Source organism: Ctenopharyngodon idella, chromosome 7 (assembly GCF_019924925.1).
Source record: "Ctenopharyngodon idella isolate HZGC_01 chromosome 7, HZGC01, whole genome shotgun sequence".
NCBI lineage: Eukaryota > Metazoa > Chordata > Actinopteri > Cypriniformes > Xenocyprididae > Ctenopharyngodon > Ctenopharyngodon idella.
The window spans coordinates 9923988-9951443 of NC_067226.1; the positions used below are offsets into that span (position 1 = coordinate 9923988).

A 27456-nucleotide genomic window follows, 5' to 3' on the forward strand; every position below is an offset into this window, starting at 1 on the left:
ACGTTCTGTTACAAACAGAAGGGACTGAGGCACTGGAATGCAGGTAACGGGTTATATTGAACAACGAGAAGAGAGTATCAACAGTGTAGGTAAGTGAACAGGTAAATGCAGGTGACTGGTAATGGTAATGGAACTGATACTGTCCTTTTCTTTTGCAGAGGTAGCGGAAGCAGAGACTGGCTGGAATGAAGGAGACACAGGAGAACTCACACGAGAGGAGGAATCACGAAGGAGACTTGGGAACACACTGAAGACAGGTAAGTAGCTTGAAGGAGTCCTTAAGGTGAGCATGAACGTAGGTCTTGATGCTAACGAGTCCGGACAGTGAGTGTGTGAGTTCGTCTTTTGAAGTGCCGTGATTGCTGTGATGATGAGGTGCAGGTGTGCGTGTTTAGTATTCGGGTGAAGGAGTGCGCTGTGATTGGGTGATGGTTGAGCCTGGCGTGTCTGTGACACGTTCCCCTAATGTTAATCTAACATTATTCTAACGTTATTTTAACGTTCCCCTAATGTTATTTTAACATTCCCTTAACGTTATTCTAACATTCCCATAACGTTATTCTAACGTTCCCCTAACGTTATTCTAACGTTCCCCTAACGTTATTCTAACTTTTTTACGGTTTGTTTTTGGTTAGCCAGGAAAGTTTTCTAAACGGAAATACAATGTTAGTTTTTGGTTTGTAGAACGTTCTTCTAACGTTATTTTAACGTTTCCCTAATGTGATTTTAACATACCTATAACGTAATACTAACGTTCTCCCAATGTTATTATAACGTTTTTCAAACGCTCCCCTAACATTATTCTAATTTTATTTTAATGTTTCCCTAATGTTATTCTAACGTTCCTATAACGTAATTCTAACGTTCTCCTAACATTATTCTAACGTTCCCTTAACATTATTCTAACGCTATTCTAATGTTATTCTAATATTATTATAGCGTTATTTTAACGTTCCCCTAATGTTATTTTAATGTTCACTTAATGTTATTCTGACGTTCCCCTAACATTATTATAACATTCCCTTAACATTATTCTAACATTCCCCTAACGTTATTCTAAAATTCCTATAACGTTCTCCTAATGTTATTCTAACATTCCCTTAATGTTATTCTAACGTTCCTATAACGTTATACTAACGTTCCCCAAACGATATTCTAATGTTCCAACGTCAGTAATGCTGTACGTCAGTAATCATCCAGCTCACCCGCAATCCAGTATAATATAAGCCATATGGAAATTGGATGTATGGAGGCTTATATAGAACATGTATTACAACATTGATGATAAGTTATTTTTTGGTTATTTAAAGATAACCATCCTATATATGGAGGACTATAATCAGTATTACAAACCATCTTGTTTTTATCTATTGTTTATAACATTTTCCTAACTTTATTCTAACATTATTTTAATGTTCCTCTAACGTTCTCCTAACATTATTGTAAAGTTCCCCTAACTTTCACGTTTTGAGTTTGTCTTTGATCTGTTTTCATGCTTTTTCCCTGTCTTCAGTTTCATAGTCAGTTTTCTATTTTGTTAATTGTTTCAGTTCTCCTTGTGCGCCTGCCTGTTTGTCTCCTTGGTTTACAGATTAATTAGTGTCTTCAATTCAGGTATTTCTTGTTAATTAGTCTTGTTAACTCCGCAGTTCACTGTGTATATATGTCCTTAGTTTCAGTCTGTCCTTTGTCTAGCTTTGTTTAAGTTACATGGTGTTTGTAGTATAATATCCTGGTGATTTTTTTTGTTCCTTGTTCCTAGTATTCCTTTAAATGTTATTGAAGATATCTCCTTCGTCATGCTTTTGAAACCTAGATCGTGACACTAACGTTATTTTAACGTACCTCTAACGTTATTTTAATGTTCCTATAATGTTCTCCTAATGTTATTCCAACATTATTCCAACATTCCCCTAATGTTATTCTGACATTCCTATAACGTTATTCTAACGTTATACTAACATTCCCCTAACGATATTCTAATGTTCCAAGAACTCTCCTGTACGTCAGTAATGCTGTATGTCAGTAATCATCCAGCACACCCACAGCCCGGTATAGTATAAGCCAGTGGTTCCCAACCTTTTTTCCAGGAGACCCCTATTTTAACATTCAAAATCTTAACAAACCTCCCCCCAAAGAAAATAAAAATAAAATTCAGCTGTTAAGTTTTTAATAAATGCAACAACAGCTCAAATATTAAAATAATAGCATTAACAACTACGGACAGATTTAACTTGCAACATAATGTTATCTTGTATTATATGTGTAAATAAAGTATTGACCAAATTAAAAAAAAAAAAAAAAAAGATAAATCTAATATTCCTTTAAACTGTTGTTAAGAAACAGGATGAGTCAATTAATAATTCTAGATAACTTATTATCTGAATCATGGCTCGTTTCCACTGAGCGGTACAGTTCGGTTCGGTACAGTATGGTACAATATACACAATTTTTGCCGTTTCCATTGTCAAAAGTTGTGAATGGTACCCTAATTCCGAACCGTACCGTACCACTTTTTTGGGACCCTTTCGTTGGGGTACTAAGCACGATAGTACCGTACCAAAAGGGTGGAGCTACACTCTGCAGAACGTTGATTGGTTGACAGAGAATCGTCACTTGTTGTTTTTATGTCTAAGGAGATACTAGGGTGCTCTATTTAAGTAAAGCACAATTCATGCAAAAATATCAGTGTTATACTGTATACATGATGTACAGTAAAACCGTTTTTCTATCAGTGAGTGCTGTGTGTAAAGTTGTACACTATTATTTTAAAAACGTACTGACTTGTTGATACACAAAATAGGTGCAAAAAATGAATGGCCTATAGGCCTACTGATCATTTATCATTAATGTTATTTATTGATAGATTATAGATTACACTTTGTATTTTACACTGACTTTAATGAAAACTACTGTTTTGCAGAACGTGCCATGCCTACTGTGTTCACGCCTTTTACTCCCTTCTGGTCCGCATGCTTAGAAGTAATATGAGAGATGTATTATGAGAAACTAAGTCATTATTATGAGAAAATGTCATAATTACGAGAAAGTTTCTTATTATTATGTTTTACAGAATCATATTTTTTACTGAAGTGCGGCAGTTACCCATACTACACACAAAAAAAGTTTCCTCTTACGCCTCAAAACTCCGCCCACACGTCATTTGATTCAATTATTAAATTATTAAAATTTTGCGTATTTTGCAAGGATTTGAAACTTATGAGTAGAATTGTAGCTTGGATGCTTTTGCAGACTATCAGACTCAGAGAGGTTTTTGATTACATTAATGTTTCAATGAAATAAATGACATTAAAATTCAAAGTAATCACTTCGGTAATCTAAAATACTTTTAGGATGTAACTGTAATTCTTTCCATATATTGCAAATTTCATTCCATATATTCAGGCTTTCATTCCATATATTCAAACTTTCATTCCATATATTCAAGTTTCATTCAACATATTCAAGTTTCATTCCATATATTCAGGCTTTCATTCCATATATTCAAGTTTCATTCCATATATTCAGATGTTCATTCCATATATTCAAACTTTCATTCCATATATTCAAGTTTCATTTAATATATTCAAACTTTCATTCCATATATTCAGATGTTCATTCCATATATTCAAACTTTCATTCCATATATTCAAGTTTCATTCCATATATTCAGACTTTCATTCCATATACTCAAACTTCATATTATAAATACAATAATTTCCTGAATGGCATGCCATAATATATATATATAGAGAGAGAGAGAGAGATGCAAACAAGCTGTTTAAACAGGATGCATCAAAAGTAAATGTTCCTTTACGCTTCTATTTATTCTTATTTTGTCCTCTTGTTGGCAGACTCAAGCTCATGGAGTAAAGTGAATGGCATCTGTATCCAGTGTAAACAGTGTCAGTGATCATAATGGGTTCTATCTGCTTTTGATGCAGCTTGCATTTAGTGTAGGCAAGTGTCAGCCATTAAGCGACTGAACGCCAGTGGGCGGGGCCTATGGTGCGATGATATAAAACTATTCATTGATGTCTTGCTCTGGAGGAGGGCATATGCAAATACATTTGCCTGTGTGATGTCACAAATCCCCCAATATCCAAACAAGCTGTTTTTGGAACTTGGTTAAATAAATGCTTTGTTTATAACGAAGAGGATGTTTTAAGCTATGAAACTTGTAGGATGTTTTAATGGTACAAAGACCTCTTATAAATCAAAAGGCAAATTTGATTTCTTATGTCATGACCCCTTTAATAGAAGCACAACCATGATGTTCCGTGCAGAATTATATGCTATTTTAATGCATTACCTGCGATGTACTTTAGAAGAGCTTCACATGATGTTGATATCAGACATACTGAAGTTTCGTCAAGTCTTGTGCTTGTATATATATGCACTTCTCCAATCGGACAGTTAATGCTGATGTTACTGGTGTCACACCAAATTCTCTGGCCCACAGAATTATGTGAATATACTCATAATGTAGAGACAGTAGGGTTAAGATTAGGATTGGGATTGGGATTAAGATTAGCTCAATACAGCTCCTACTATGGTCATGTAATTCGTTGGGTCACAGAAATCAGCACAACACCAGCAAAGTTTTATCTCTTGTTTTAGCTCAGTGGTTGATTGACAGGTGAGTAGACGGTCCTTCATTGTTGTTCAAACTGATGAGCGTTTACACTAGTACGAATACAGTTTGGTCATGTGTGTTTACGATCAGCTCCAAGTGTGGTTGGAGGAGGAAAAGATTTTGAAACCTGTTAACCTCTGTTAGCTACAATCCACTTGTTGACGCGATGTTTCAAATACTCCGTAGATCCGTTCTATCTACAAAGTTGAATGGAATGCAAAAACTTTGAAGCTCAATATTTGGGTTGCTCCGATTGATTAGCTACTGATCGCTATAATCGCTTCTAATGATTGGATCATAAAGACTCGCGTCTGCCGTGAGAGGTATGACATGGCATGTAGCAGCGCTGTCTCAATCTCTGTCCGGCACAGGTAAAATAATTATAATGAAGGTGAGATACAATTCGTATTTCTTTATTAAATAACTTATAGTCATTTCTGTGAGATGTATTCCCCCCATTTTCCAAAATAAAATTCAGGCCCTGAATTAATGTCTTAAAAATCCTGATTGGAGCATTCCCATAAATAATTCTACATGATAAAAAGAAGGCTTCAATTAGAACGATATCGGGTGATTGGCATACTGCTTCCTATGATCGACCAAAAATCCTAATCGGAGCACCCTTACTCAATATCTCAAAACCTCTCAGAATACAGATAGAACTTTTAATTCCAAGGTGGCTATTTGCTTTTTGCTTTTGGGATATTTGGACCCAAAAACACTGATGTGTGATGTCAGACAACCGGATGGACTTTATGCAGACTATGTATTTACTTTAAAATCTCAGTGCTGTGCTAGCTTCCAGTATCCACCTTTTTTCCAAATGAGCCTACTACATTTTAAATCATGAGTGGCATTTCTGTTTTGGGGAACTTCCACTCAAAATGACTAAAAGAAAGCATTTCAAATAATAAGACTGCGCTACAAATAATCCTTATCTTTCATGGGGCCAAAGAGAGCTGCTCCACTCTGTGGTATGGACATGATGACAACATCACTTCCTTCTCTTGTGGTCTAAAATAAAACTGAAGCAGCCTAGATATGACTGGACAAAGACCATTCAATTCAAAGGCCAATTCAAGAAAAAAAACATATATGCAGGTACTGTATATGGAGTGAGATGAAATGCAGTGAAACATTTATTCTGAATTACAAAAGCAAAGAAAATGTATTTTCTTTGCTTTCTCTGCTGTGTGTCTCTGTCCCCTCAGCCTAAAGGGGTTAAGATATCATCTAAACCAATCCACCGCCACTGTGGTCCCTGACATCCAGACTCCATCCAGTTCTCTGTTTGTTTTCCTTAAATGTTGCTCTTGTCACGGATGTTGATGGATTTTTTTTTTCACATGGGGAAATAATCCCTGTGATGTTGCATCACATTTGCTGATGTTTGAAGATGATTATGTAATGACATGCAATGTGATTTAGACATCTGATAACAAAAGTGATTGCTGTACCACTTTGTTCAAATCTCCTAAGAAAAGAACGTCAATTTGGATTGACCGTTCCTCTGATGCTTTAGTGGTGGACTTGGTGAAATACATTTCCACCATCTTTTTAGCGATTATTTTGGTGCAAATTTTCAAAGCTGATTCTGAGAAAGATATTGTAAGGCTGAAGTTCCTGATAAGACAGAATACAAGAATCTCTACAAGAACAAACAGCATGCAATAACACAATAAACCAACTAATCTGGAAAGAAAAAGCTTATAATTATGTAACTGGCATGATACATTTTAACCTGATGAACAAAAAGTTATATTTGATTTACGCTAAATTCTTAAAAAATCTACCACAAATCTGCGTCCAGGATAGCTCAAACTGAAGGCCATTAATGAATGGAGCATGTGGCGCATCACCTGGAGCTTTTGATTTCACTTTGTTATGAACAAGCATGTGGTGGCCGACTTAAAGGTATTAGTCAACCCTACATCCTCTGATGTGGAGTTTGTGACTGTGAGATAATCAAATATCCAAAATAAAGCAAAACTATTTAAGTTTTAAAATCATTTGAAATTGGAGTCAGATTAAGCACATAGCTAGAATCAAATTGAAACTAAATTCTAATAAATTAAGTGAGCTTTACAGAAGTGCAAATAAAGGAACTACATATATTATTGCCCACACAAGTGCATTTTGTCATTTGGCCAATGGGTGGTCCTTACAATATAAAGTAAAAATACAAATAAATAAAAGAAATGAGATGGAGAGATAATGAGAAAGCATTTGAGTTTACAGTACTGTTAACATTTAAAGCCAGTTTCCAAAAATCAAAGTCAAAAAATAAAACATACACAATATTATCCTCTATGAACACAGAGACGCCTTTTTGGTTGTTTATTAGAGGTAAAACAATAAAACAATGACTTAAATGTGAATCTGCCAGCAATAAGGTAACATTTATGTGTAAGTTAACGCTTAAATTAACAAAATGAAGTGCCCCCAAATGAACCATTGAATTGCCTCTTTCTAAAAAAAAACACTCATTTCCCATTGCTTAATCTGTAAATCAGTGGATCTATAATTACAAGAGTTTACACTGTGCTATAATTAATTTACTTTGAAAGCCTCTTTGCTGTTACTAATAAATGCATAACCAAGCTGGACAATCAGAGGAGATATTACACAACCTTTTAAACCAGAGGATATTGGCCTATTTTCATTTTAGTTGTCACAACTATGACAAATATTTACAGAAACATTTATAAAACATTGTTGATTCTAAGTGTATTGACAAGTTGATGCTTCCCCTTTAAATTGACTTTTTTTATTTTTTTTATTTTTTTTTGAAGCACACACACAGGTTTTGGAGGAGATCTCTGTTATTTGGGGAACACCCTCCACACTGTCAGTCTCTGTGTTTGTTTTGGCTCCTGAGAGCTTCCTGAGTTCAATATGTCTCAGGTTTGGAACAAGAACACAAGTCTGTAAGTTCTGCCTTGAATCTGTGTTTGTCTCTTCTTAAAGTATTATGATGGGAAAAGTATCTTACAAATACAATGGATGTTATGTGTTTAGTTTAAATCACTTCCAGTGAGTTTGACTTATACTGTGATCTCTTGACTTACACCAAGACCAAACTGCAAGTTCATAATAGTTTTTGTTAATGCTGGAAAGTGTGTTGTTAATAGATAAATTGATAATTCATAAACATTCCTGACCAAATGAACTTTCACCCATTGCTTTTCTCTATCGCGTGCACTTGCTTACGTGAAACACACATGTCATGCCTGATGGCAAATGTCCACAATATCCTTGGGAAAATATTGTTTATTTCTCATTTCCTCTTGAGTTGCACCTCAGTAAATGTTCTTAAAGTCAATGTCATGCACTCCAAACACATTCAAAGCCATTTTTCTTCCACTTGTTCCATATGTAATACAACTTGGGATAATAAAACATGCTAAAACTGCACACTAGGTGACACTTAAGACATGTCAACAAGCCCTCATAGCAGACAAAACACTAAGCATCTGTGCCGGAAGCATGCGTGCTATGTAGTGTTAAACAAACCTGTGCAGTTTTGTAGCTGAATTCACGTGCTGGCAAACAGCAAGTGTGCTTCCGTTCCAAACACTGGTTTGGTTTAAGAATTACTGGCTGTTGTACTCCCCCACTGCTGTGACCTGGTGGATTTCCTTCTGCATTTGTGAGGCAGTTTTGTAGCATCAAAATAACCCCCACTAAAACGACTGAGATAGAACATGTTATCAGACTAAACAGCTGATAGGAAGCTGTGATTACTACCAAAACGTCTTCATTAAAAGTTTTACATAAGGCTTTTTGATGTAATGGACAGCCATTACATAATTTCATATCTTTTAGATCATACACTTATCACATTATATAACTAAAACTATAAATGCTCAACTTAAATATTTCTTATTCTTTGTTTCTTTTTTTTTAGTCTGCGGTTAGCCCAATGTCTTAGCATACTGCTAAAGTCAGCCTGTTAACCTGTCATACTCTATGGCAGTGATGTTCAACCAGGGTGCCTCAGCAAACTTCCAAGGGGGCCACAGGTTGACTTAAAAGTGTGTAAATATATAGTATAGAATGTAAATTATATCGTAAACCCCGTAAATGTGTTTAAATGGAACACCCTAAGCCCTTGATCACTTGGAATCCGATATGGAGCTGATTTATTATTTTATTTTTATTTATTATTTTTCCCTTATAAATTTGTTTACGCACCATTCTGTAGGCCTGTATGTATGCTTTGGGCTGTTAAAATTTTTTATATAAACAAATATTAATATATTAATGTGTTTTTAATATATTAATGTGTTCCTGTCCTCGATTCTGATTGGTCAATAGCTGTGTTTTATTCACGATAAAATATGGCTATGACCGCTTCACCCAACGGTTCTGTGTATCACTACACAACACCCTTAGCAGCCACTCTCAGCAATGTAAACTGTTTGTTCTCAGCTGATATTGTTAATTTAAGCTTACTGTATTATGTAGAACTAGAAAAGTATTGTGAGAAAGAGATTGACTGAGCGAGTTTATTACCTGCATTCAGATTTAGCATTTTCCTTCAGGTCAGTCCTATGTTCATAATAAAAAATCTGTTTAAATGTCCGATGTATTATCTTGTCCTTTTAACAGTTAAGGGGTTTTCCCGTGACTAACAGCGCTAGTCAAAGCATTTTTGCGTCTTGTTCCATGTTCACAACAATTCAGTCTTTTCAATGTAAAAGTCTTCGCTACTGACTGACACACTCATAAAATCAGTCTTTGCCACCATCTAATGGCGTAATAATGTAACTTAACACAATAAACTGTGTAAAACAACAACAACAACAACAACAACAACAAAACAGTCAGCTTAAAGTAGCTACAAGCAGGGCTTGACATTGACAGCGGATTAAATTTTAATTTATATATACCCTAAATATACATTTTTCAATTGTAGTCTTTTAAAAAGCTATCTGAAATAATAAACTAAGAGAAATTTTGTCCAAAAAAAAATAATAATAATTTTTTTTTTTACAATTTTCGGTACGTATCGGTTTTGAAATATCTGAAACACTTCCAATACAATTTCCACAGAATAGTCACGCTACCAGTTGTGCTTTCTCGCTTCTCTCATCTTTCCGGCAGCTAGTTGACACACAAACCCACCTCCCCTCACTCACTCATTTCATTTGTTCCGGATAAATGTTGTTGGTGTTAGAGAGCTTGAATTTCGACGTGGGATTGCTCATATTGCACATAATTTTACTCATTCATGCAGATTTTGTGCTCACACCCAAAGTACGCGAGCATAAAGCCGACTCTCAGTACTAAATTGAGATGTTTTTCGCTGCTTAACAGTCAAATACACACAAAATAATGTCAAATGCCAGTCTTGGTGAGTATTCACGTAAACAGTTACAGTTATTCACAGTTAGTTATGTTTTAACGCATGTGTAACAGTATAATGGATCTGTATGGCAGGTCTTAAAGTGACAGCAGCCTAATATACCTGCTGCCAAATAATGAGATAATAAAAATATCTATATGGAAGTTTTTCCCCATGGTATCGATGTCAAAAGGCTAGGAGCCAGTAGCCACAGTGGCTGGTGAGCAAAAAAGTTAATGTTAAGTATTAAATGCAGCTAATTGTCAAAATAACTCTTAATATCATACACTAGAGTTGTGTGGGGTGATGCTAAATTAAGTGCAACTTGCTTTGACGTCACAATCATGTTGCATTGTGGTCTATGGTGTCGCAAATTAGCTCAAAAGGGAAATATGTAAGCAATAAGGTACGAGAGGCTGTGCTGTATCATGAATAAGTCACGGCTGTTCTTAGGCACGACGCGAAGTGGATACAGCACTAGCCTCTCGTACCTTATTGCTTTTATAAAACGGTTACCACACAATACAATTATTAAAGCCAAAAATATGTATCATGCAACTTTAATGAAGTAAACTTTCACTAAAAGCCTTCCTTCCGCCGGAAAAATAGTCCCTGGCCGTGAACAGCAACAGAAGCTACATTATTACGCCATTAGATGGCGGCAAAGACTGTCTTTAAGAGTGTGTCAGTCAGTAGCGAAGACTTTTATATTGAAAAGACTAAACTGTTGTGAACACGGAACAAGACGCAACTGACAAATGCTTTGACTAGCGCTGTCAGTCATGGGAAAACCCCTTAACTGTTAAAAGGCAAAGATAATATATCGGACATTTAAACAGATTTTTTTTATTATGAACATAGGACTGACCTGAAGGAAAATGCTAAATCTGAATGCAGGTAATAAACTCGCTCACCCGATCTTTTTCGCACAATACTCTTCTACATAATACAGTAAGCTTCAATGAACAATATTAATTGAGAACATACAGTTTACGTTGCTAAGAGTGGTTGCTAAGGGTGTTGTGTAGTGATGCACAGAACCATTGGGTGAAGCGGTCATAGCCGTGTTTTATCATGAATAAAACACAGCTATTGACCAATCAGAATCAAAGACAGGAACTAACCATTTTATAAGAATAATTAATCATTACTCATTTTAATTTTTTAATTAATTACAAATATTTGGATCAGTTAAGCAAATTAACTTAATGTAGCTGAATTAATATTACAATTAATTAATCTGTTCGTCCACCAAACACTCAGTATTGATTGTCTACCTAGAAAGGTGCAATTCTCAAGCGGGAAAGTTCCTTTGTTTGAAAGCAAACTCATTTGCATAAGGGGAGTAAGCTGGCAGTTTGTGTCCATTTATACTCTGATAAATATAACAAACACACACTGCATCCTATGAGAAGGTGATGTCCACCAAAGTGTGAGTCATTAAACAAAGAATATTTTGATAGGCGACACTACCTAGATGGAGCTACATTATCTAGTAGTTCTATCATCAAGCATGCATAACACTATACAATATAAAAAACAATATACAAACAGTAATAATACATAAAAAGTACTGAGGAAATGCATGTCCATTCATTAGACAGTTTTGTCAATGAATTAGTGGAAAGGATTCCATTTCTATGGGACTGCACGTCTGTTTCTTGTAGCCTGTACTGTTCTCTCATTGAGAACAATCAATGTCCCAAATGTCTTTGAAGTGTATGAGTGAAGCAAAAGGGGTGATAATTCTCAGTGGGGAAACGGAGTCTGCCTGGTTAAGGGGTTGTGAAGATTAAGTGGAACAATAGCGTGTTTGATTGGTCCAGTCATTACAATCGATCTGCCTAAAGCTCCATCCCAATTCAGGCCGCATCCCTCGAAGGCCGATTGCATCACAATGACGCGACGAATGCTGTCCCAATATGAAGGCTCCTTCAAAAGCGGCCTCTGAATGCATCCTTTGTTTCCCGTGCAATGAAGGATACAACAGATGGATCCATTGCGGCCTTGCCTGCCTCAGAATTCATTGCGCACCAGTGATGACAGGATTTTTTTTTTTGAAAGAAAGAGAGAGAGAAATTGCTGAATTACACTTTTAAACGCAAGTATTGAGTTTCAGCTTACTCGTACCCATTTTCCACCACGGTTCAAAGCCAGAGCCTAGTTTCAAATCAGTTCTTTGTCTTTCGACACCCAAAATACCAGCTCTGAACCAGGAAAAGTGGATCGTAAGTAGCACCAAAATATTGCTGTTCTAGAAGTAAAAAACACTTGCGTCAGAGGCTGGGGGTGGGGTTATCGTGACCAACAAGATGAACTTTTGACTGCCATTTTTGAAATAGCAGCTAATTGAGCTAATAGCAGCTCGATTGTAATCTTCATCCATACAAATTACGGCGAGCTGCACGAACACGTTGGATTCACCATGTTTGGATGCTGATGTAGGTTTTCAAACCATCAATAATAACGCAACGTCAGCCATTGTTGATGGTCTGTTTGTGTTTTGGGCTGCTGCGCTAGTGTTGCTGGGAAAAATGAGACATATACAGTGACATAAGACCTGGCTCTGTGGTGGCTCTCTAGCCTGTGGAAAGGTAAACCGTTTCTTAGAAGGCTCGCCAGTCGAACCAACTCTGAACTGGCAATAGCACTAGCTCTGATCTATCACCCGGTTCATGCTGGTGGAAAAGGGGTAACAAATATCTAATGATACAAATGTAAAAATAAAAAAAAACTTTTTCAAAGGATGCAATTTACTATTTCGTTCCCTCGATTTATAAATCATGCAAATAGTAAATCGTGCGCACAATTAAATTTTTTTTTTTTCTTGCATGACATGTGCGGGGCTCCATAGATCAGAGTATCTTTCTTACAGTTAAATTTATATCAAGTATTAAGTTGCAGTTCCTAATGAAGTTACTGGCCAACTGATGAGTTTTATTTATTTGACAAAGCCAATTTCTTCTTGCATTTGGTGCTTGGTTGACCCTCTTTTAATTAAATATGCAAGGGAAGATGGGAAGATCATTCCCCATTCCCATGTATGGCATAACTTTCTGCTTTAAAGCTAATTTAATCCACTGTAGTTTACTTCTGTAGTAGGGAAGGCTGAACAGACAGAAAGTTTGTTTGTTTGAGATATGTCACTAAACAGGATTACTTATGAGTGCCACTGTGTATCTCTTATGGCTGGGGACACAAAATTTCATTTGGAAATGGATTACATGGATTGAATGTATTAAAGTGATTTATGCCCAGGCATTCTCAGACAGATGATTTCAATCTCTCAAAAATCATAATAAAGACTAGAACCCATGGCTTTACTCTATCAAAATCAGATACCCTATGCACAGTGACAGTTCATTGTTTTCCACCGAATACTATGTCTAACTGTAAGTTAAAGTATTTTTTTGGCTAGCTAATATAGGTCTGTGGTAATCAAAATATGACAAATAGACTAATGTTTAAGCATCTTTTCTCCAAATAACTCTGAATGCTCCATTGGACCGACAATGTTATTTATAGTCCAATGTTATGAGAGTCCAATTAGTCGTAGATTTTGGTTTAGTCCACAAAGTCTGTGCTCAGTGCCAGTCTCTCTTCATGTCTCCTTTTTAAGCCTCAGTGGGAGTCTGTTTGATGACAAGTGTGCTTCTGTGCTGTTGTGTGTTATTAGGGCAGAAAAACAACTTTGATTGAGTGTGCCTCTCCATTAACCATGTAACAAAAACACCCACCTTATATGTTCACAACTTCATTTAGGCCTGTGTGCGCATGAACATACAGGATTGTCTCACTTTTGAACATCAAGAAATGACAATTCTCTCTCTCTTTCTGCTGTCTCTCTCTATTATTGCTAAATTTGATCCTTTTTTTCTACCAGTTTACAACTGCCAATTACTTACACACCAGGGAGTCCTTGAGATAGGAGAATTCCCACAGGAGTACAGGGTTTTTGATGTTGTCAGTCAAAGCTTACATCTTTGTTGTGAAAAATCTGTCTTTGTCTCTGCTTTTAACTTGCATAATCTCTGCCTCTGCTCTGTTCCCCTACACTCTCTAGGATCCACTGATTGCCTCCTTATACGGAGTAATATTCTACTATTACTGCAGCTTTCTTAGAGCAAGTATTAAAAAATTTGTGAGAGCAATTTTTTAAAATGCATTACAACAATAAAATAATAACAATAAAAACTTCTCATAATATTTCAAATTGCAAAGAACTTTGTTTACATATTTAAACATCTACTCCACACGACAGCTTACTATTTATGGCACATTTTGCACTCTTTGTTTGAACATGTGTCCGAACTACCTGTTGCATCCACATCTCTCTCTTCATTATCGATCTCTTCCTGACACTCCCTATCTGTTTCAGCTGCCACAACTGCAATGGTTGTATTCAAATCAAATTAACTGGATAGTTAATATACAGGTCGGACTGATCAGATTTTTCCACCGTGTATTTTTCCGCTGTGTACGTTTCTAATGCTGTTTTGCCGATATCACTGTTTGTGCCTCCTCAGGATGTGGCCTTTTTATTCTTGGAAAATATTTTTCAATATTCAAATGGATTGAAGGAGCAAACATTCAAAAACACATTAAAATGGCTAAAACTTTAACAAAAACTAAAATGAAAACGGAAAATATAAAAATAAAATTTAATCCAAAATATTAACAAAAACTATAATAGTATACAAATGATACTAAAATAAAATGTCTCAGGTTACATACGTAACCTAAGAGAGGAACGAGACGCTGCATCATGGTGTTGACGCTATGGGAGCGGTTCCATCTGAGCCTGTGTTTGAAGCACGTGTCTTAATGTATCAACGTGTCCATAGATAGATGCCAGAAATGTGTGTCAACAGACTGAATTTGTTTGAAGAAGACGCACAGACATAGCCAGGGCGTGGCAACACAACGCAGCATCTCATTCCCCTATCAGGGAACAAGGTTACATACGTAACCTGAGACGTTCCCTTTCAAGTGGAACTCAACACTGTGTCATGGCGTTGATGCTATGGGAACTTCAATTCCAATGTCGCCAGGCCCAAGCCAAAGAGCCTGCCCACAAGGCTGTGTATAGGCACAGATGATTGTTGAGCGCAGATTGGACTTGGATCATCCCTGAAGGACATGAGATCATGGGGTTAAATCCATGTCCAAACTGTAGAACCTGATGAATGTGTGCAGAGAGGACCAGCCTGCGGCAACACAAACATCCTGTCTTGCAATATCACTAGAAGAAGATGCTACATTCTTAGTGGAGTGGGCCCTGACCCCTAGAGGCGAAGCCACACCTCATTGGAGAGGGTGATAGCATCTGTAATCCAGTGTGATATACAGTGGGCTCCACAAAAATTGGCAACCTTGGTAAAAATGAGCAAAACTGACTGTGAACATTTGTTTTTGCCATTTCTCCTCCTAGTCTTTCATTCAAAATATTCACAAAAAGCTAACCTTTAATTGAAGTTAAAGGTCCCATGGCATGAAAATTTCACTTTATGAGATTTTCTAACATTAATATGAGTTCCCCTAGCCTGCTTATGGTTGCCCAGTGGCTAGAAAAGGCGATGAGTGTAAACCGAGCCCTGGGTGTTTTGCTTCGCGTTTGAGAAAATGAAAGCTCAGACGACCCAATCTGGAATCTTCCCCATATGTCATCATAAGGGGAAAGGTTACCTCCCCTTTCTCTGCTTTGCCCGCCCATGAGAAAATGAGCTACTACCGTGCGAGGGGGCGCGATTTTATTTTTTTTTTTTCCTCAGGACATCATGGCTTGTAAACGAGCGAAGCATGGCAGTTGCTCAGTGTTTGGATGTACAGATGAACACCAGAGTCTATTTTCAGTTCCTTCATCCGAGCCTATAAAGAAACAGTGGGTTAATTTTATTTTCCAAAACAATGCGCCGACACAACTTCCCAAAGTTTTGTATGTCTGTGCCAAACATTTTACGGACGACTGTTTCCTCAACTTGGGCCAATACAGTGCTGGCCTTTCTGAACGTCTGAAAATAAAGTCTGGATCAGTACCAACTCTTCTTGCCGCAGCTACAAACCTCGGACAAGTAAGTCAAGTAACACTATACAATTCTTTTGCTTTACTGTATATGGTTACCTAGCTTGTTATCCTTAGAATGTAGCTGTAACATTAGCTCTGCCGCTAACAGCCCAGTTAATGTCGCTAATGTAAAGGTAGATAGCATCAAGTATGTGTGTCAAAACACACACTGTAATGCGAGTATTGTACATTTCTTTTTTTTGTTTGGATAACCGTTCTGCTGTTGGTGTTACGGTGCACACGATATCCACATTTACAGATTGCAGAGCTTGATGTAATTGAAGACTTCAGATGCAAAAGCCTCTAAGTGCCGTCTGAAATCGTCTTCTAAAATGAGTTTTTTTTTTTTTTTTTTTTTTTATCAAGCTTGTTTGTTTAGGTTCAGAATTTTTACATTAATGGCAATTAATAGGTCCTTTTCATTGCCATTAAAGTGAAATAACTGAACATAAACAAGCTTGATAAAAATGCTCATTTTAGAAGAAAATTTCAGACGGCACTTAGAGGCTTTTGCATCTTAAGTCTTCATACACAAACACACACACACACACACACACACACACATACACACATATATATATATATATATATATATATATATATATGATAGCAAATCTGAGCAACATGAAAAGCCAACAACGTAGGCTAGCATTAGCTACATGATAATACATTTTAAATTAAAATTTAATGATAATTTTAAACTAACCACTCTGAGACGTCCTGCTGTAGCTGCTGAGTTGCAGCTTCTTCATCCGGTGCTTCTCCATCCGGATCGGATTCTGGGTCGAACTGAAACGCTTGAACGACTGCGGGTCTATGAGCCATTGCGATACATCCACTGTCAACATCAGCGCATGGTAGCGTGGCCGCAAGCTGGTTAAGACCACACCCACCCTCCACCTTGCCCCGCCTCTCTCCTCCTCATTAGCATTTAAAGCTACAGACCCAGAAATGGCACATCCTGAGGAAAGCTCATTGTGGGACTGTCTCATAGTGGCTGAAATTCTGCACCAAGGCTGAATTTCGGGAAAAAGACTTCAGATACAGTACTAGGGACCACTTAGGCCTATATAAAAGCATCCAAAAAGTAGCATGTCATGGGACCTTTAAGTTACACAAACATATATAAATATGGAATAAATTAAATAAATAAAAAAATATATATAACTGAAGTATATTCCAATTAGTGATCAGGAAAACTTAAGTGATAAGTCATGACTTCCTGTTTCACTCATCTCTAAATATGATGTGACACACAGGTCACATTACTATAGTAATACTCATTTCCACTACATGGGCAATGGGTTTAAATTAACTGGAGATGGTAACAATCTGCCTGGAAGGGGACGTGTGTCTATATTAGTGTTGTCAAAATTACAGACCGCGATACCAATTCGGTGCTGAAATTTTAAAAATGTGACGCTTTGAGCGCTGTTGAGTGGATTCATAAACATGTCTGATTGGCAGCTGTGCTCATGCGTGCATCAGATATGTCTGTGATTGGCTACAATGATCAATGCTTCAAAAACATGTTGTAAATAGACATCAGTGAGGCTCTTCACCGAGCGCTTAGACAGATACGCATGGGAGCATAGACGCCTGCTTTCAAACGTTCCCACTCCTGCTTTAAAAAAGCTTTTAAATTCAAACACTTCCGTGGGCTTTCAAATGCTCCTGTGCGTTGATCATTGTGGTCAATCACAGACATATCTGATGAGCACGTGAACACAAAGGCCAATCAGAGGTGTTTAAGAATCTGCTCCACACATTTTTAAAATTTCATTACCGGCTTGGTATCGCGGTCAGTACTTTTGACAACACTAGTCTATATTGGCCCCACACGCACGGAGGAGGATGGTTTGAGTTGCCAAACAAACTGTATGGATCAAATGTAAAAAGTACCTCCTTACCACTGTGAAGCATGATGGTTGAACCCTGGCTTCTTCCAAAGTCATAGAGCACGTAGCCTGTGCCGTGTGTCCCTTACAACCCTGGAGTGATGATTCAAAGGAAGAAAACCTCTACTCTTGAGCTCTTGACGCAGAACCGAAATGGTCTGTTGTTGAGCAGACACAAGCGAATAATGTTGGCTGCTGCTGCCATAGGACCTAAAAGCCTCTGAATATCTAAAACAGAAAGCTCTTGACCTAGCCTGATGTCTTTTACAGTAATCAGACTTGAAATCACATGTGCAGGAGACTGATGTGCCTGCATCGTGGTCGAATCCCACACTACCTCTAAAAAAATGATTCTCTGTTTGGGAGAAAGAACACTTTTCTTGGGGTTTAACCTGAGTCCCAGATGCAAGTACTGACTGTACAAGCCTGCCTCTCTCTCTGGTAGGTGTACATCTTCTATGGCCCCTTTTGCCAGGTGGGAGCACAGTTCTTAGCTGAGAAATTTCTTGTCTCCTAATTGGTGTACTTTCGTTGCCACAACACCTGCCGTCCGAGGTAGACGGGAAGCAAAATTAATTCTGTAACCTTTTCTCATAAAATTCAGGACCTACTGAGAGACGTTGGGCAGAAGTTGCCACGCTGCTCTGGGGATGCTATCAGATGGTGTGGGTTGTCTGCTTGGTTGCCTGGAGGGCTAAATCTATGGCTCGGTAAAGCTTTTTTACTGCCTAGCATGCTCCTCTCCCATACACATCACACATATCGGGTGAGAGTCATCCGCAATAATATAGCAGGGATAAGGTGACACACAACCTAACATGACCCTGACATGTTGACAGATATAACTTCTGACTTTTTTTCACAGACATACAAGACAAACGCGCTCAACAGACAAAGAAGACAAAGAAGCTGTCGACGTGCATTTCTGGCGTCTATTTATGGACTCTGTGACGCACTACGCTACGTCACGACATCCATACGTTCAACCAATCAGAATACCACATATAGAAATGTGCTTCAGACACCGGCTCATGTGGAAGCGTCCCCCATAGCGTCAACCAAGTGTGCTGCACAAGTCCTGAAAAGTGAAGCCAAAGCATCTCGATCGCCCCCAGGTGCTTGGTCCCAGTATAAGTTATAAACTCCGCCCTCTCCATATAATGTAATAGGAGGTGAGACAAACTAAACAATTAAATTACACTCAAATTATTTTTTTCCAAAGAGGTTTTCTGTCATTTTATGTAGTATTTATCATGTTGATGTAAGTTCAAGTGTTCGTTTTTTAAAATAAGTTTGGTTTTAGTTAGTTATTTGATGCTATAAAAACAGGGGTGTGACGTCATGATTGACAGCTGTGATTGACAGCTTCTCTGAGTGATGCACCAACAGACTTTTTTCGGGAGGAGATTGGAGCTTTAACTTTAATTTTTACATTTCCATAACTGTTTATTTTACACAGACATAATGAGTTGTTCTACAGTAATCTGTACTAAACGATTCTGTGGGAGTGCGGGCGGGGCCTTGATAATTTTGATTCTATGACTAAAATAGACCAAGTACGTGGAAATAATATTTTTTAAAATAGTTGTACAGCAAATAAATTGTCAATTGTATGTAGAGTTGGTAATTATAATTTCTGTCCATCAAAAATGTATTTATTTAATTAGATTATTTAGATTATCATACATAGAAAAGAATATTCAGTTCTACTTCAGTTCATAGTTTACTTGTAAGTGCCTCAAACACACTATGGTTATCTCTTGCTTGTTTTGTGAGCAGTATAACTGAATACCTACTATGCCCTTTACAGTACTTTCTTAAACAATAAAAATATTAAAAGTAATATTATATATAAGGAAATTATAGCATGTTTGAGAACTTCCAGGGATGGCTGTCTGAAGTCTCAAAAGTTATGGTGTTTGAGAGAGTAAACAGGAAACACAGTTGAACATCACCACCAATCTTTGCTCATGAGAGTGGAACAGAATCATGGCAGAAAGGAATGGTTGGTAATTAAAAGCACCCTCAGTGGCCACAATTGCTATTACTGTAAATTCCTCAGTGTGCAGTGGCCACAGCATGTGCTGATCCAGTCAGAATTTCTTTTGGCCGGCTGAAGACCCATCAGCCCTGCATTAGCTGCTCATTTTCAACAATCAGATAACCTATAATGGTAAGGCTCTCAAGCATGTCCAAATCACTGAAATCAACCATACAATATTTATTAAAGTCTGAGTAACACAGAGGCTAATTTCATAGCTAGCATTTATGTATCCTGAATATACACAATTAAACAATATTTTATACTTTTTGCAAAGTTTCACAAAATGACAGTGTGACTGGAAAAACTGCACAAAAATTAAATTTCTGTTCAAATGATTTTATTAAACATTATTAAACATTTATTAATAAAAAATAACATTATTTTTTTATTTTGATTAATTATTAAAATGATTATTATTATTATAAAATAACAATTTTATTTTATTAGTAATTCTGTTTAATATTTAATAATACATGTTATTAGTAATTCTATTATATTTAATTTAATAACACTAATACTACTACTAATAATAATTTAAAATAATCATCATTTGTATTAATAAAAATCAACCCCTGGTACATAAAAGTTAAATAATCTTCAGTACGGAAAGCTGAATGTTTGTATGAATATACAATTTTTCAGGAGTCAAAATGTATCACATTCAGACTGTAAAGTGCTTTATACATATTTAGTTATTTAGTTTTTTTTGTTGTTGTTGTTGTTGTTGTTGTTTTTTTGTTTTTTTTTTAATGCAGGCTTCTTGGAAAAAGTAATAGTGCATCCATTGTTTTGAATTTCTCCAGACAACAACACAGCTTATCTGGGTGCTGCAGTACTCCTACACATGCAATATGTTTGGCCCACCTCACTGGAAACTAAATGGAATATTAGCATCTACCGGAAAACAAAATTCCATATCCCTCATGTTCTCCGGAATCAGTTATCTGCACTCAGCCTTACAAAGGTAACTGACTGATCTACCCTATGGACTGCATTCATACTTTTACTTTCTGGCACAGCCTAACAAAAATAACCACTGGAATTATTTACTCTACTGAAGAAGACCATTGATTCCTGGCTTCCTCTGTTACACCCAAATAGTCCCTGTTAAGGGAGGAAATGCCCTGCAGTGAACCTGTTTTCTAACTTTTAGAGATGCAGCCCTCTTACGAAAGACCATAGCACTGGCAGATGTCATTCCATAGGGAAAACAGTAATGGAAGTGAACGCTGAACCTGATTTCACTAAGTGCAACATGTTCCTGGATCAACATCTTTTTTGATCCTGGAACAACATTCCAATCAGCCAATCAGATTTGAGGGACATGTTTACAGTTTATGTCAAGTTTAGGCTTACAACCAGGGTTATGCGCTTGCATCAGTGTTATTAACCTATCATTTTACCCTAGTGGGGTTAGGTTTAGGGTTAGCGAAATGGTTAGGAGTAAATTTTCAGACAGGAACGTTGTTTCAGGATCTACCCAGGAACTAACTCAGCAAAATCAGGTCGTGTGAAGTGGACTGTGTAATACTACCATTCAGAAGCTAATATAAGCACAGCTGAACCTGTGGCCTACTATATGATGGTAGAAATGAAGGAAAAAATATATTACTTATCAGTATGGTGAACCTGGATTATCATACAGCATCTTAATATTTTATTTTATTATTTTTAATTTTAATTAAATTTCATAAACCTCAATTTGTTGAAGTGTCAGATGCTCATACTTGATGCCATATTAATTACCCATTCAGAATAAATGCTCACATAGATTCTGAGTGCTGCATGTTAAGGTGATCATTTGTTAGTGGTGCTTAAATTGGAAATTAATTTACAGCCTTTGTGGTAAACTGCAATGTGTAATTAAAAATAATGATAGGAATTATCGGGAGATGATTTACCGCTGTGGAACATTTCTTCTTGTCAGCAGGGTTTTTCATTTTGGCTTTTGCTAAATGTTGAATTAATCTTCTTCGGACAACAACACACTCTCTGTCTCATTTGGCAGATTTAGGTCTTCTCTGGCTGTCGACAGAAAGTATAGATTTTATCAATGCGGTCACATGGATTAATCTTCAGCGATTGGATTACAAGGAGAGAACAAGGCCCTCAATATGAAGAAAACCAAAAAACCTCTTTAATTGCATTACAGCTGCAGAGAGTCTGCAATTAGCCGGCTGTCTGTGGAGAGCCAGCTTGACTTTTATTGGCTAAGCAAATTTGATGAAAGTTTGTGGTTTTGACCTTTTTGGTGCATTAAGCAAGAACACAGGGCAGACCACAGCAGATAAGATGAATAAGAGTGGGGCAGAGGAGAGAGAGAAAGACATAGGCAGAAGGAAAGAGGCAGGAGAAAGTGTTATCAGCACCGAATATCTATCAGTATCAGGAGCGCTGAGAGAGCAGAGTGCGGAAATTCAGAACAGGTCATCTCTCTCTCATCAGTGGAGGATACACAGACCAGAATAACTGAGTTTAGGAGGATGACCAAAACACAAATAAAATAAAATATAAGGTATCCTGAAGCTGAATTCATATAATTCATCCTCAGTTTATATAGTCTTATCCTGGGAAACACTACACTAGACATCCTAAAGATCTGCGATTGATTATCTAGTCTCCACTATTAAAGTTAGTTTAAACAACTTTATTCAAATGAATAGTTAACAGAGAATTTAATCAAACCAAATTGTTTACTATTTGGTCTTACCATTCATGTCTCCTTCAACCGTCAGCATAATCCTAAAAAAATCTAATAAAAAATTTACAGGGAATGATGGGATTTATTGCACACTGATTGGTCTGATTGTGCTCATAGCAAACAAACTCAAAGTGATTGTTAATTAAGAGCATTTCATATAATTATTAAAGACAAATAATAATTGATAATAAATATATTTAGTCCAAAAGTCTCCTCTCAAATTTAGTCAGCATGTTGCAGCCATTTTTAACCAAGCTAGAAATCACTCTTAAGGAATGTTAATCATTTTTTGCAATTACCACCACGTACTGCTCAATTCATGCAATGCTGACTCGCACAGTTTAAATTATAAATTAGTTTCAGTCTTGCTATTGTTTGCCTAATGTGTTTTTGAAAATGTCAATCTTGAATAGCAATTATACAGTAATCTGACTCTAGTGCCTCTATTTACACACACAGACACTCTGCAGAGGAGCATTGGTGCATTGGTGACCCATTACCTTTGCTTGTTAAAGACACATTTACTGTAAGAGGTTGTGGATGGAGAGATCTTTCACCTCCAGGTTCCCTGATTTGTGGCATTTCAGTACAGTTTACAGTTAATGAAGTTGGCTTGAACCAACCACCAAACTCGGGTCAGACCTTTAGACTGTTCTGACTCAGGTTGCTATATCTTTTTAAACTGATCCGACTTATGGTTTTCCTACAAATGACGATTAAAATATGGAAAAATCCCATAGACTTTCATTGACAGAATACTATTACCACCCCGAGTACCTTAGCAAACTTTCTGGCTAGGCTTTTTCAAGCCAACTTAAAGTTTGTCTACAAACTTTTCAATCTAGTTTGTATTAGTAATAGTATATGCTGGAGTTTTTACTTTAAACACACTCTCGCATACTCTCATGTTGGTTGTCTTTGAATTTTCTTCATATTTTTCTTTATACAATGTTTTCCGTCTCTTCCAGTCTGCGTTCATCTCTCAGTTGCAGAAGGTTGTCATTTTCTCTCCTTCATTATTTTCTGTCCCGAGATTAGACAAACTGAAGCAGAATAAAGCCTCTAATCTCCTTTCAGGCACTTAATTCCTGCTGTCTCCTGCTCATGTAGTCTGTCTGTCTTTCAGACTAATTGGCGTCGTTCCCACTTTTTTGTCTTTCAGCATTTTTTTTTCTTTATAAGCAAATCATTAATTTCTCAATACAAGGTCATGGGTACATTGTTTCATTTGTCCTGTAAGATTACATACGGTGTGCGTGAGTGTCTGAGAAAAGAGAGAAAGAAGTCCCTTTCCCTTTGCCAAATGTGTCATGGTGAAATAGAAAAGAAATGAATTTTATTTGATTTTTTTATACTTTTTTGTTGCCATTAAAAATACTGAAATGACTGTCCGCATGTTTATTTCTGATTTCAAGATTCAGATACAGTTTTGTGGGGATCCTCTTTTTTAATATGTACTCCAGAATGTACTAGATAACCCTAAAAAGCATGACAAAGCTCTGTAGTTACAAAATTAAACTACAATAAATTAAATAAAATATAAATAAAATATAGTATACAAGTTGTTACACTGAAAAAAAAATAAAAATAAAAAAAATTATTTACTATAACAAACAATACAAATATAGTAAAAATGTACACATATTTACAGAACAACCTGAAAGCCCTTTTCTGATGAATTAGCAAGGCCTTGATGCTACTTAAATATTGTAATATTGTCACATGGAATCGATATTGATGCTGTTGAAATTCTGCAGCAGAGTGACAACATTCTCAGATCATTATCTAGTCTCGTGTATACTACATTTAGTCAAGGCGGCAAAACTGCCTCCATGCCATAAATATGGTAGAACCATCACTTCTACCACTAAAGATTGCTTTATAAATAATCTTCCTGATCATTTTCATCGCCTTAGCATACCAGACAGCTTAGAAGACCTCGATGTTGCAACAGAAACTATTGCCTCTGTCTTTTCCAGCACATTAGACTCAGTTGCTCCTTTGCGTTTAAAAAAGATTAAGGAAATTAATCCAATGCCATGGTACAATGACCACACTCGGGCCCTAAAGTTAGCAGCCAGAAAAATGGAGCGCAGCTGGAAGAAATCAAAACTAGAAGTATTTCGTATTTCGTGGAGAGAGAGAATGATTGAGTACAGAAAGGCCTTAAAATCTGCTAGATCTGCCTATTTTTCAAAACTCTTAGAAGAAAATAAACACAACCCTAGGTATTTATTTGATACAGTGGCTAAATTAACAAGAAATAAAGCTTCAACTTCTGATGTTTCCAAAGAGCACAGCAGTAATGACTTTATGAACTTCTTTACCTGCAAGATTGATAATATTAGAGAAAAAATAATAACCATGCAACCGTCTACTACAGTATTGTGTCAGACAGTGCATTGTAGTGTCCCTGAGGAAAAATTCAATTCATTTACTGCTTTAGGAGAGGAAGAATTGTCTAAACTTGTTAAATCATCAAAATCAACAACATGTATGTTAGACCCTATACCGACTAAGCTATTGAAAGAAATGCTTCCAGAGGTCATAGACCCTCTTCTCAATATCGTCAATTCATCTTTATCATTAGGATACGTACCAAAAACTTTTAAGCTGGCTATTATTAAACCTCTTATTAAAAAACCACAACTTGATCCTAGAGAATTAGTCAATTACAGGCCGATCTCAAATCTCACTTTTCTGTCAAAAATACTAGAAAAGGCAGTATCATCACAACTATGTTCCTTTTTAGAAAGAAATGGTATCTGTGAGGATTTCCAGTCAGGATTTAGACCGTACCATAGTACTGAGACTGCTCTCATTAGAGTTACTAATGATTTGCTCTTATCATCAGATCGTGGTTGTATCTCTCTATTAGTGTTACTGGATCTTAGTGCAGCATTTGACACTATTGATCACAATATTCTTTTAAATAGACTCGAAAATTATGTTGGCATTAGTGGAATTGCATTGTCATGGTTCAAATCATACTTATCTGACCGTTATCAGTTTGTAGTAGTAAACGAAGACATGTCATATCGATCACAAGTTCAATATGGAGTACCACAAGGCTCAGTACTAGGACCGTTACTGTTCACTCTGTACATGCTACCCTTGGGAGATATCATTAGGAAGCATGGCGTTAGTTTTCACTGTTACGCTGATGATACTCAGCTCTATATTTCTTCGCGCCCTGACGAAACTTACCAATTCACAAAATTAACGGAGTGCATAGCTGATATAAAAAATTGGATGACCAGTAATTTCCTACTACTAAATTCAGAAAAAAACAGAGATTCTAATTTTTGGACCAAAAACTTCTTCACGTAATAACCTAGAATATTGTCTAACACTTGATGGCTGCTCTGTTAAGTCTTCGTCGTCAGTTAGGAACCTGGGTGTGCTCTTTGATACCAATCTTTCATTTGAAGGCCATGTTACTAGCATCTGTAAAACCGCATTCTTCCATCTTAAAAATATATCTAAACTACAACATATGCTCTCAATGAAAAATGCAGAACAGTTAGTTCATGCGTTCATGACCTCAAGGCTAGATTACTGTAACGCTCTACTGGGTGGTTGTTCTGCTCGCCTGATAAATAAACTACAGCTCGTACAAAATGCAGCAGCTAGAGTTCTTACTAGAACCAGGAAGTATGACCATATTAGCCCAGTTCTGTCAACACTGCATTGGCTTCCTGTTAAACATCGTATAGATTTTAAAATCTTGCTAATTACTTACAAAGCACTAAATGGTTTAGCTCCCCAGTACCTGAGCGAGCTCCTAATTCATTATAGTCCTTCACGTCTATTGCGATCTCAGAATTCAGGCCAGCTGATAATACCTAGAATATTAAAATCAACTGCAGGTGGTAGATCCTTCTCCTATTTGGCACCTAAACTCTGGAACAATCTTCCTAGCATTGTTCGGGAAGCAGACACACTCTGTCAGTTTAAATCTAGACTAAAAACGCATCTCTTTAACCTGGCATACACATAACATTACCAATTTATATTTCCAAATCCGTTAAAGGATTATTAGGCTGCATAAATTAGGTCAGCCGGAACCGGGAACACTTCCTATAACACCTGATGTACTCGTTACATCAGAAGAAGAATGGCATCTATGCTAATATTAGTCTTTCTGTTTATCCCGAGGTTCACCGTAGTCAACCGGATCCGGGCCGTATCCAGGTGAGACCAAGGACCTGCACCTTGACACGACCACAACGCAGCCCTGAAGTATCAGCAGAGATTGAGTCAACTAGATCATCACTTGTGAAGGCCTCATCGACACGACAGCCACGACACAGTTCCTCAACAACCGTCCATACCGGCGTGATGAATACGATCCTCAATTGGATGGAACTGAAATAAATACTTTTAATGTTGCGATCCTATTGGACTTATGATAGCAACCTGAATTGTAACAAAGCACTGTTGGCCAGAGGAGAACTGGCACCCCGACTAAGCCTGGTTTCTCCCAAGGTTTTTTTCTCCATTTTAACACCAATTTGCCACTTGTCTGCCACCTGATGTCACCTGATGGAGTTTGGGTTCCTTGCCGCTGTCGCCTCTGGCTTGCTTAGTTGGGGACACTTGACTTGACATTTTGATATTCAACAGTGCTTTTGATCTGCCTGCATTGACACTATTCTTTAAGAGCTGCTGTGCAGCCAAACAATGTACCAGTTATCAATGTAAAGCTGCTTTGACACAATCTACATTGTAAAAAGCGCTATATAAATAAAGGTGACTTGACTTGA

General features: G+C 36.9%; 1 long non-coding RNA gene across 2 annotated transcripts; it reads left to right on the forward strand.

Moving 5' to 3' along the window:
- Window positions 1-27456, forward strand: LOC127516645 (uncharacterized). Of its 2 annotated transcripts, XR_007931043.1 has the most exons (4): window positions 1-257; window positions 18550-19117; window positions 20793-20953; window positions 26849-27456. It is a non-coding gene; the product is annotated as an uncharacterized LOC127516645 (long non-coding RNA). The 2 variants fall into 2 exon arrangements; XR_007931042.1 differs by lacking the exon at window positions 1-257 and having other exon boundaries at window positions 17904-19117.